The 8,417-nt window shown below is 42.5% G+C and overlaps 1 protein-coding gene and 1 long non-coding RNA gene across 5 annotated transcripts in view; one reads left to right on the forward strand and one right to left on the reverse strand.

Annotated features, from left to right (window-relative positions):
- The window catches only part of KANSL1 (KAT8 regulatory NSL complex subunit 1), a 108,629-nt gene extending 100,261 nt beyond the window's left edge, over positions 1-8,368 (reverse strand). For 2 of the 4 annotated variants that reach the window (XM_026059201.1, XM_026059202.1), the window contains exon 1: positions 8,053-8,366. The gene's annotated coding sequence lies outside the window, so the exon portion shown is untranslated. Of the gene's footprint in view, positions 1-8,052 lie in introns of all 4 variants that reach the window. The other 2 variants (XM_026059204.1, XM_026059203.1) reach the window with 2 other exon arrangements.
- On the forward strand, positions 1,707-4,865 carry LOC112962767. The gene is made up of 2 exons (XR_003252404.1): positions 1,707-1,925; positions 4,567-4,865. It is a non-coding gene; the product is annotated as an uncharacterized LOC112962767 (long non-coding RNA).
- Positions 8,369-8,417: the final 49 nt, after the last annotated feature.

Genomic DNA, 8,417 nt, shown 5'->3' on the forward strand with positions numbered 1-8,417 from the left:
CCCGCTTCCCCGCGGCGCCGTCCCGGAAGGGGGGCACCGGATCCGCAACGGGGGGGGGGGGGCTAAGCGGCTTCGTGCGCGAACTTTAGGCATTTGACAGGGTTTCTCCCACCATAAAAAAAAAAAAAAAGTTAAGTATCTCAACTGCTACTAAACGCAGAGCCTCAGCAGCCTACTTTATAGGCTTATTTCACATTCATAATGCCAGACTCCTGAGCATTATTTTTAAAAGTTCCTCCTCTATTCCCACTACACGTTAAAATATTTAAAGCCAGAACAGCGTCAAGAGGTGTTACTGCAAAAGAAGAGCCCGGTCGTACCTGGTTTTGAGACATTTTGCCACACTAGCCACCACAATTCTGTGTACCGCACGGGTAAGTTTGCATGCTTGCAGAAGCAACGTCGACGTACCACGAACGCTTGTGCATATGTGAATCTGCAGCCCCTAATGTCAAGGGCTATGAATAGACTTTTTAGCAAATGCAATAAATAGATGCAGAGTTGGAAACCTTGGGAATGTGTCATCTGCAGCATAATGGAAAAGGGCTTCTCGAGATGATCAAAAGGATTCTCCTTTCTCCTCCTCCTCCCAGCGACCCCGGAGCCCCTGCGTGACAAATTCCATCTCACTAAACACACAGGACTACCAAGGGGCAGCAGAGCAGAGAAGAATTAGTTTGGGACTGCATAAGCCATTTCACCTCTTTGACCTTCAGTTTTGCCATTTGTGAACGGGTGACACTGATCCCTCTCCTGTCGGAGCTAGAGCTAATGAGTACACACGTTCACCTGACACATTCAAAGTACCACAAAACTGCTAAATATTACTGCCAAAGACACTCTCTCCCCCTCAGGCGGGTCCACATGTCAATTTTGATTTGCTATTTCATCTAAACACGCTACTTTCTCCTCACTACAGTTATACTGCCTCTACAGTAGGAATGCAGTTATGCCAATATAAAGGTGCTTTATATCATCATCATTTGTCTGCAAAGGAAGAAGCTACAACAGCATATGCAGTTATATACTGGCATAGAAGAGTACCTGCCCTAGGGAGTTAGGCTGAAAGCAAAATAAAAGTTGTATTATTTCAGCTGCAGAGAAAAGTAAGACCTAAGAATACCGATAGCTGGCATGGCCAATCAGACTGGTACTGGGCTGGACTAGTTCCTGATCTGGATTTTGCAGTGTACTTGGACAAATTTCTTTCCTCCCTTTGCCACAACTTCTATCACTGTAGAAGGGGGAAAGCAATGTTCCCCTCCTTTAAAAAGCATTTGGAGACACGCAGACCAAAGACACTACATAAGAGCTACCATTACTCTTTAAAATCCAGGGTACTGCTTAACAAATCACACCCTAAAACTAATTGCAATGACAGTTACATCTACTCTAGAGGGTAGATATCGTCTGCTGACCAACAGAAAGGGTCAACATTTAGCACATACTTAAATGTTGTTCAAGAGAAGGGTCCAGTTCAGGACAGAGGACAGGCCAATGCTGTATTTTATATGCCCTGGCAGAGCTGCATGCAGCCAGTTCTGCTCCTGTGCATGCTCTGCCCTTTGCAGTCATAGTTCTCCCCTTCTGCACAGCAGATTCCCTGTTCCAAGGGACCAGTTATCATGCCTCAGCAATTCCACGCAGAACCCAGAAAAATTAGTCCAGAAACCCTGAACTGGGCTTAAACTCAAAGATAAGACAGTGCCAAGAGGGACATCAGGACAGTGTGTTATCAGCAAACCCATATGCCGTAGAAAACTGGATCACACAGAGAACAGGCTCCCTTTTTAAGGGTAACAGAAATACTATTTCTGAAAGAAGGTCACACGACGAACCTGGAGAGCAGCTTCCTGCTTTCTCCTGATCCATTCCTCCCCACCACAGTCAGACAGCTTTTTAGGAAACCAAGACACTGGACCAAGGTAAGATCCTACAACAGCATATGATTTTTAAAAAACAACCTAGAATTCAGTTCCGCTAAAAAACAGAAGCAGCAATATATGCATTTATATACTAAAACGGTTGAGGGAGGGAAAGGCTTTGGCAATCAGTTGTGGAGGAAGTTTAAAAAAAAAAAAAAAAAAAAAAAAAAGTCCTGTACAAGAAGTTTTAATCTTTTCTTCATTCTGCAATGCAGAATTTTTTGCTAACCAAAGAAGGCCTAACCAAAAGTCCAGATCTAACTTGACAGTCTAGCAGAGATCTGGATTTTCTTGCAGCACAAATCTACAACTTGCATCAGTCAACATGATCTGGAGATGATACAGCAAAAATTGCTGTTCATTCTAAAACAATACGACTTTGGCCTTTGACACATGCCTTTTTATATCCCTTCCAGTCTCCATTTTCCATTCAAAACACTACTGCAACATCTTCTCCAGGTCACCTCGCTACTCATGACTGCTTCTCTATCACACTGAGCACAGGCCAACGACCTTGATTTACATCTCATCTGACAGCTTCCTCAGAGGCTTCTGGTAGATAACCCCTACCCCTACTCTACCAGCAGTACCAACCTCCCTTGCCCATGAGACCCTGGTCCATTAACTACTGTTGTGATGCCCCATACGAACGAGAGGAGCTCTCAGCACTGAATCCACATTTTTATGGTATCACCCTTTAAATCTTTCTTTGAAATCACCTTCACCTGCAAAACTTCACAAACACACAAACCATAAGGCATGGTATATGGTGACATAGGTACTAAATCAATCATCATACCCAACTGTCACCTTGTTTTCCCCACACTTATCTATTGTCTCTTCCTATTAATCCTCATGACATGCTTTGATTGTTCAGTTCCTGAGGCAGATTTAGAATTTTTGCTTTGTGTATATATACAGTAACTATACGCATAGAGGTACATATATGAAGAGAAACTTCTGAGCCTACAAAGAAGCTAGATCAGTTTGAGAAGCAACCCGAAGGCAGAGAAAGCAATGGCCACCAAAGTGGCCACCCAGTAACAAGACTCCCTACAGATGCTGCTCCTGGATACAACTTCAATTTTTGCACCCTGGTTTGACTCTTAGTTAGATATTCTAACAGAAAGCAGCAAATTCAAATATTGGTGGCCCCTGAGGCTTCGGAAGATGCAAGACTTGTCTAGTTTAAAGCTAAATATAGAGAAGCTGCAAGAACAACAAAAAGACCTTTGCAGTCATCACTGCTCTTCAGATACTCCTTTTCAACATTAAAGAAAATGTACATTCACTTTAACAAAGGCATCCCTTAACTGCCTCAAACATGGCACTTTCCAGCTGGCTATTCTGAAAACATCCACCAAAAAGGAAAGAAAGAGTGCAGAGCCCTGAAAGAGAGAGTAGAGCCACATTCAGGTAATTAGTTCAGAGGCTGGTAGCACTCACCAATCCACACGTTAAGATCAGGGAGGCATCTGATGTATCCTAAACTCTAGCTATAATGGTGATCACTGGTCTGCCTTGGGGACTTTCACATCAATGGATACGTTTTAATTTGCTTGATACAGACAGGAAATGAATATATTATTCATTCAAAAAGCTGAGTGATCCACGTAAAAAGTAACACCGGTTGTTTGAAAATGACACTGATGATTTAGATTGAGTCATTTGACGTAGTCAGTCATCGTTTCAAGGAAAACATGTGTTGCATGTTCTCATACTGGAGAGTCTACTCCATAAAATACAGGCACTTCAAGGTCACCATTTTATTGTTATCCAGACCAGCAGGGAAATTATTTTCATCTTTTGTGAAGTCAAGGGGCATTCATTACTAGTAACATAGTTATAAGCTATTTTAAATCAATTACGATTTCAACTGTAAAACATATTTATATGGTTTCCACGGGGATGGGAAGCTGGGAACGTAAGACTATTTAATGAAGGTAACAAACTAACTTCACCACTGTATTTTTGAGTCACTGCCAAAGAAGTTGGTCTCCTCGTGCCAAAAAGTACTCAAATACTCCACACTGTTGCATCAGACCGATTTCAACAATGTATGGTAGTGCATGTTTTACAGAAGACCTAACTTCTCCAGGTCCTTCTGGGAACTTCTATTTGTACCAGTTTGGGGAATACAGTGAAGTACCTTCCAAAGAAGAACAACAGGCTGAGCACTCACAGCAGAGCAGAGCTCTCACCTTTAAATTGTTAGGCCAGTTGGGAACTGATAGCCTGGTTTTATCAGCTTGCAGAGCAGAAGGTAAAGCATCCAATTCTACATTTAGTTGTAACCCCGTATCATTTACTTCCACATAAGTTGCTAACAATGTTATCGTGTTGGCTTAGATCCATCCAAAACATACATGTGAAGCTGTACAAAAGGTGTAAAAGTAAGTCTCAGATCTGATCAAGTTTCTTGCATATTTACTTAAGAAACACAATGATGACAGAAATGATGGGGACATTTCTTTAGGGACTTGCATTAATGCAGGTCAGTATGTTTTGGGTAGAGTACAGTATACGATCCCAGACATTTAATGGTGCAAGTATTAAAGGAGTAAAACAAAATATAAATGAGTAACAAAATTATAAATAAAGGTGATAGCACACTTTAAAAATTGCATTACTTCCATTTCAGGTTATGAGTAGTTATTTCATGAAGAGAAAAAGGAAAAAGGAAAAAAGAAAAACACAAGAGAAATGTTATCTTGCACTTACCACTGAGAACCCCATGTCTTATAAAACCACGAGACATAGGCCAAGTTTTGGGGACAACGCTTTTAAATCTCAACACTGAAATCTACCTTACAGAGGCTTTATAATTACAGCACAGACATTTTACCCCTGTGCTTTTGCTGTTAGTAGTAATGCTCAGTTCCACTGTATGGAAGAGAAATAGTTTAAGGAATTCTCACGTAAATAAAGTTAGAAGAACTAGTTAGGTCTCGTTAGGAATCCCAGCGATTTGTGACAGGTGTGGTGTACACTTCAAGAAGTATGGAGGTGGGAGGAAGACCAGATTTATACCTACTGCACAAATCAGCCCTGCTTTCCTCCAGTTGGAAAGTCTTAACGTACTTCCCTTTATCCTTGGCAAAGGAAACCACAGGCTGTGCCTAAGGCTCGTGAACACCTTTGTAGATTTGACTTGCTACAAATATTGCACCTCACACTCCTCTTCAGAGTCAACAGCAAATCTGAGAACTTCCAAGGACAGCCTTCACCAATGAAAATGCTAGAATTTATACGTTAAAGCTCTCCCTCTATCACTAGCAAGATTACCACTAGTTTTAAAAGCCTATATTCGTGATTCATGGTATAGTCTTCTTTTCCACACCCCCACCGGTCTACCCAGCTCCACTAACAGAAGAATTAGTTTCTATTTCTGATGTCCCGCACTTACAACAATTCTATTGCTGTTTGGATTACCAGACTATAGGAAAAAATTACATCTCTTTTGATAGCTGTTTGTAATTCAGTTTTATGCCAAACTATAGCAGCAGTTTAACCTGGCTGAAGCATAACCAATGACCAGTGTATCAGAAAGTTTATTCGCTCCTTTGGTCATGCTCAAGTCTCACTTAGCACCTTGAAATCACAGCTATGCTACGCAGGAGCTTCTGACACAATCTGCAACTCTTCAAGCCCCAAGTTTCAGTGCTTCATGCAGATTCCTCGGTCCCTGCCAAATCCACCTGCCTTTAAATCCTCAGCAGCACAGGAAAACATCAGAGATCATAGGTGGAAAAAGTCAAGTCCTTACATGCTATCTTGCTATGGCAAGACTAGCACGGGAGAACTGGGGCCCACATCACCCTGCAGACAACTGCTGGGAGATGGCAGTAAGAGGAGTAAGGCAGCGGGTTCCCCCATTTCTGCCACCACCACAGTGGGGAGTCACACACACAGAAAGAAGAGGAGCATAATTTGCAGATTTCTTGCTGTGCCTGTTAATAGTGAATGACCAGGCAGATACAATGTACCTGCTCCTCTGCTCTAAGAAATCCTCCCTCCCCTCTGAGGAACTGCAGGTAAAGAGCTTTATAAAACTTGAGGGCTATAACAGAGCATGTTGTCTTCTTCTGTAACGAAAAGATCACTGCAAACTGTGACAATAATAGTAGATATTGAAGTGTGAGCACAAGTCAGGGATGCAGGATATAAAAGCATTCAAATGCTTACTCAGAGGTTTAAATCAATGCTTAAATCAAACGTTTAAAGCTATTAGACAGCATAGGAACAGAAGACATACTCATATGTTCAGGAAACAAGGTCTGACTATATCCACTTCACAAGAAGCCAATACCTCTAAGCAAAACTGCTGAGAGGACAGGAAAAAGTCTGACACAACTACTGTCTGCAGATCTTCCTTGGTACATTCTCTAGCCAACTTTGGCTAGCTATATGCAAACCACTGTCGCAGGCACACCTCCCTCCCCTCAGCTCCCGCCAGCTTGCTGAAAGTAGAGAGGTTTTGGTGTTATCTTCCCACGTGCCCATTTCTGATCCACTCAATTGGAAAAAGCAGGTGTCTTTAGTACCCCTCCTACAACCAAAAAGGAGGTTCTCTCTCAAGCTGCCAGGCACAGGTCCTGGCTGCACAGCGCAGAGCATACCAGCAGCTTTTCCAGCCATCAACATAAGGATGACATTGTCTTTCAGTTTCACAACAGTTTAAGCACTTAAAAGTTTTACTTCACTGCCCCTCCTCCAAGTTTTCTAGACTGAAGCACAAGGCTAATTAACTTATGTTTTTAATCAGAACATTTTGTTGCACAGAGCAACACTACTTTCAACTGTAGTAGACCCTCATTAGTTGACATATAGCACGCTTAAATCATAGTGCTGACAACATCTTCAGGCAACACAAGTATCCATGCAAGTGTCAAACTTCACAGAGCCCCACAGTAAACCTGTTTGGCCAATACATTGATGTATGGCGCTTTTGAAATAGGGACCGATTTCCAGAAAAGCAGTACACTGACTTCCTATCACTTTCAGCAGGAGTTGTAGGAACACAGACTTCTGAGAAGAAAGCATTCACATTTAGTGATAACTCCCCAAACCTATAACAGAGAGCTTTATTTTCTTATTTAAAGCTCACACAACAACTTACTGTTATTATGTATACACAGAATAAGAGCCTTTACTGTTGCGTTAGCCAACTGGAGATCAGATACCAGAGCAGATTTGTCTAATGTCAGTGTGAAAGGACTGAGTAAAGATTTTAGGTTTTCCTATTACAAAAGAATTTGTCTAAATTTAGTCCTCCGTAACTGGACTGAAGTCAGGCTGCTTTGGCTTGCAGATCTATGAAAAAAGGGAAATATCCTTCCCTTTTATGTTTCATTTCAGGTTGTATTCAGATTCATGTAACTTGATTATTACACCTAGCTGCTTAGGACACTGTTCTTTTACTGTAATGACATTATCAAGATAACACGTGACTTCAAAACAAGCATCAGCATATCCTCACAACCATCCTTCCCAGATACAGTAGCACTATCACCACTTCACACATGGGGAAACCAGAGGCATGGGAAGGCGAGCAGATTTGCCATCCAAGAGAACTTCCGTTTTCACGGGACAAAGCCAAGTCTATTAGGCCACATTAAAAGGTAGACACAGAAGTCTCTTGAAATTATAAATGCACATACAAGCCAGACCATGTCAGCGAGCAAGGAGAATCTGACAGCTGTAAACCTCCGTTTAAAGGATGCACACAATAAGGAAACAAACAGAAGAGATCATTCTTTATCAGGGCAAGTCATACCTCTACATCTAGATGCTGTAAGGACAGGTAATACCAGGAAATACATGTGTTCTGCCAAAAGGAGGCTGCACATCTTCTCACTACATACGGGCATTAGAACCATTTTTGAGAGGAACCCTCTGTATATATGGAACGAAACCACCTTTTCAGCTGTATTTCTGAACCTCCATTTTATAAAGTTAAACATTTGCCAAGAAACTAGTGCAGGGGACCAGACTCCTCTTGTACCATCAGAAACCTAAAATAAGGCCTGCAAACACAATTCAGCAGCTCAGACTCGGGCAGTTTTGCAGTTGGCAAAATTCTAAGATTCTGACTTACAATGGAAGACCCAAGAATGGGAGATCTTACCTTGCTGGACATCTTGGTAAAATCCATCCTCACCGACTGTAGTTCAGAAAGGACACCCAACAGCGCGGGGAGGGACTTCGAATCCTTCCAGCCTCGACAAATTCCTGGTAGGTCTACAAGTTCTTTATTTATTTAGCTGAAGAAGTGGAAAATCCAGGATCTGCAAAAAGAAAAAAAAAAAAAACGTAATTAGAGGAAGCAAATGGAGACGGCCAACAAGACGGCACGCGACCCACGGCGGCCCTCACGTCGGCTTCTTCCCTTCGTGGCTTCATCTCGCCGTTTGCTCGACGTGCGGGGCCGGGGCGGCGCAGCGCCCCCCCTCCCCGCGCCCCCCCTCCCGCGGCGGGAGGCCGGAGCGGCGG

Source organism: Apteryx rowi, unplaced genomic scaffold (genome assembly GCF_003343035.1).
Source record: "Apteryx rowi isolate R43461 unplaced genomic scaffold, aptRow1 scaffold_154, whole genome shotgun sequence".
NCBI lineage: Eukaryota > Metazoa > Chordata > Aves > Apterygiformes > Apterygidae > Apteryx > Apteryx rowi.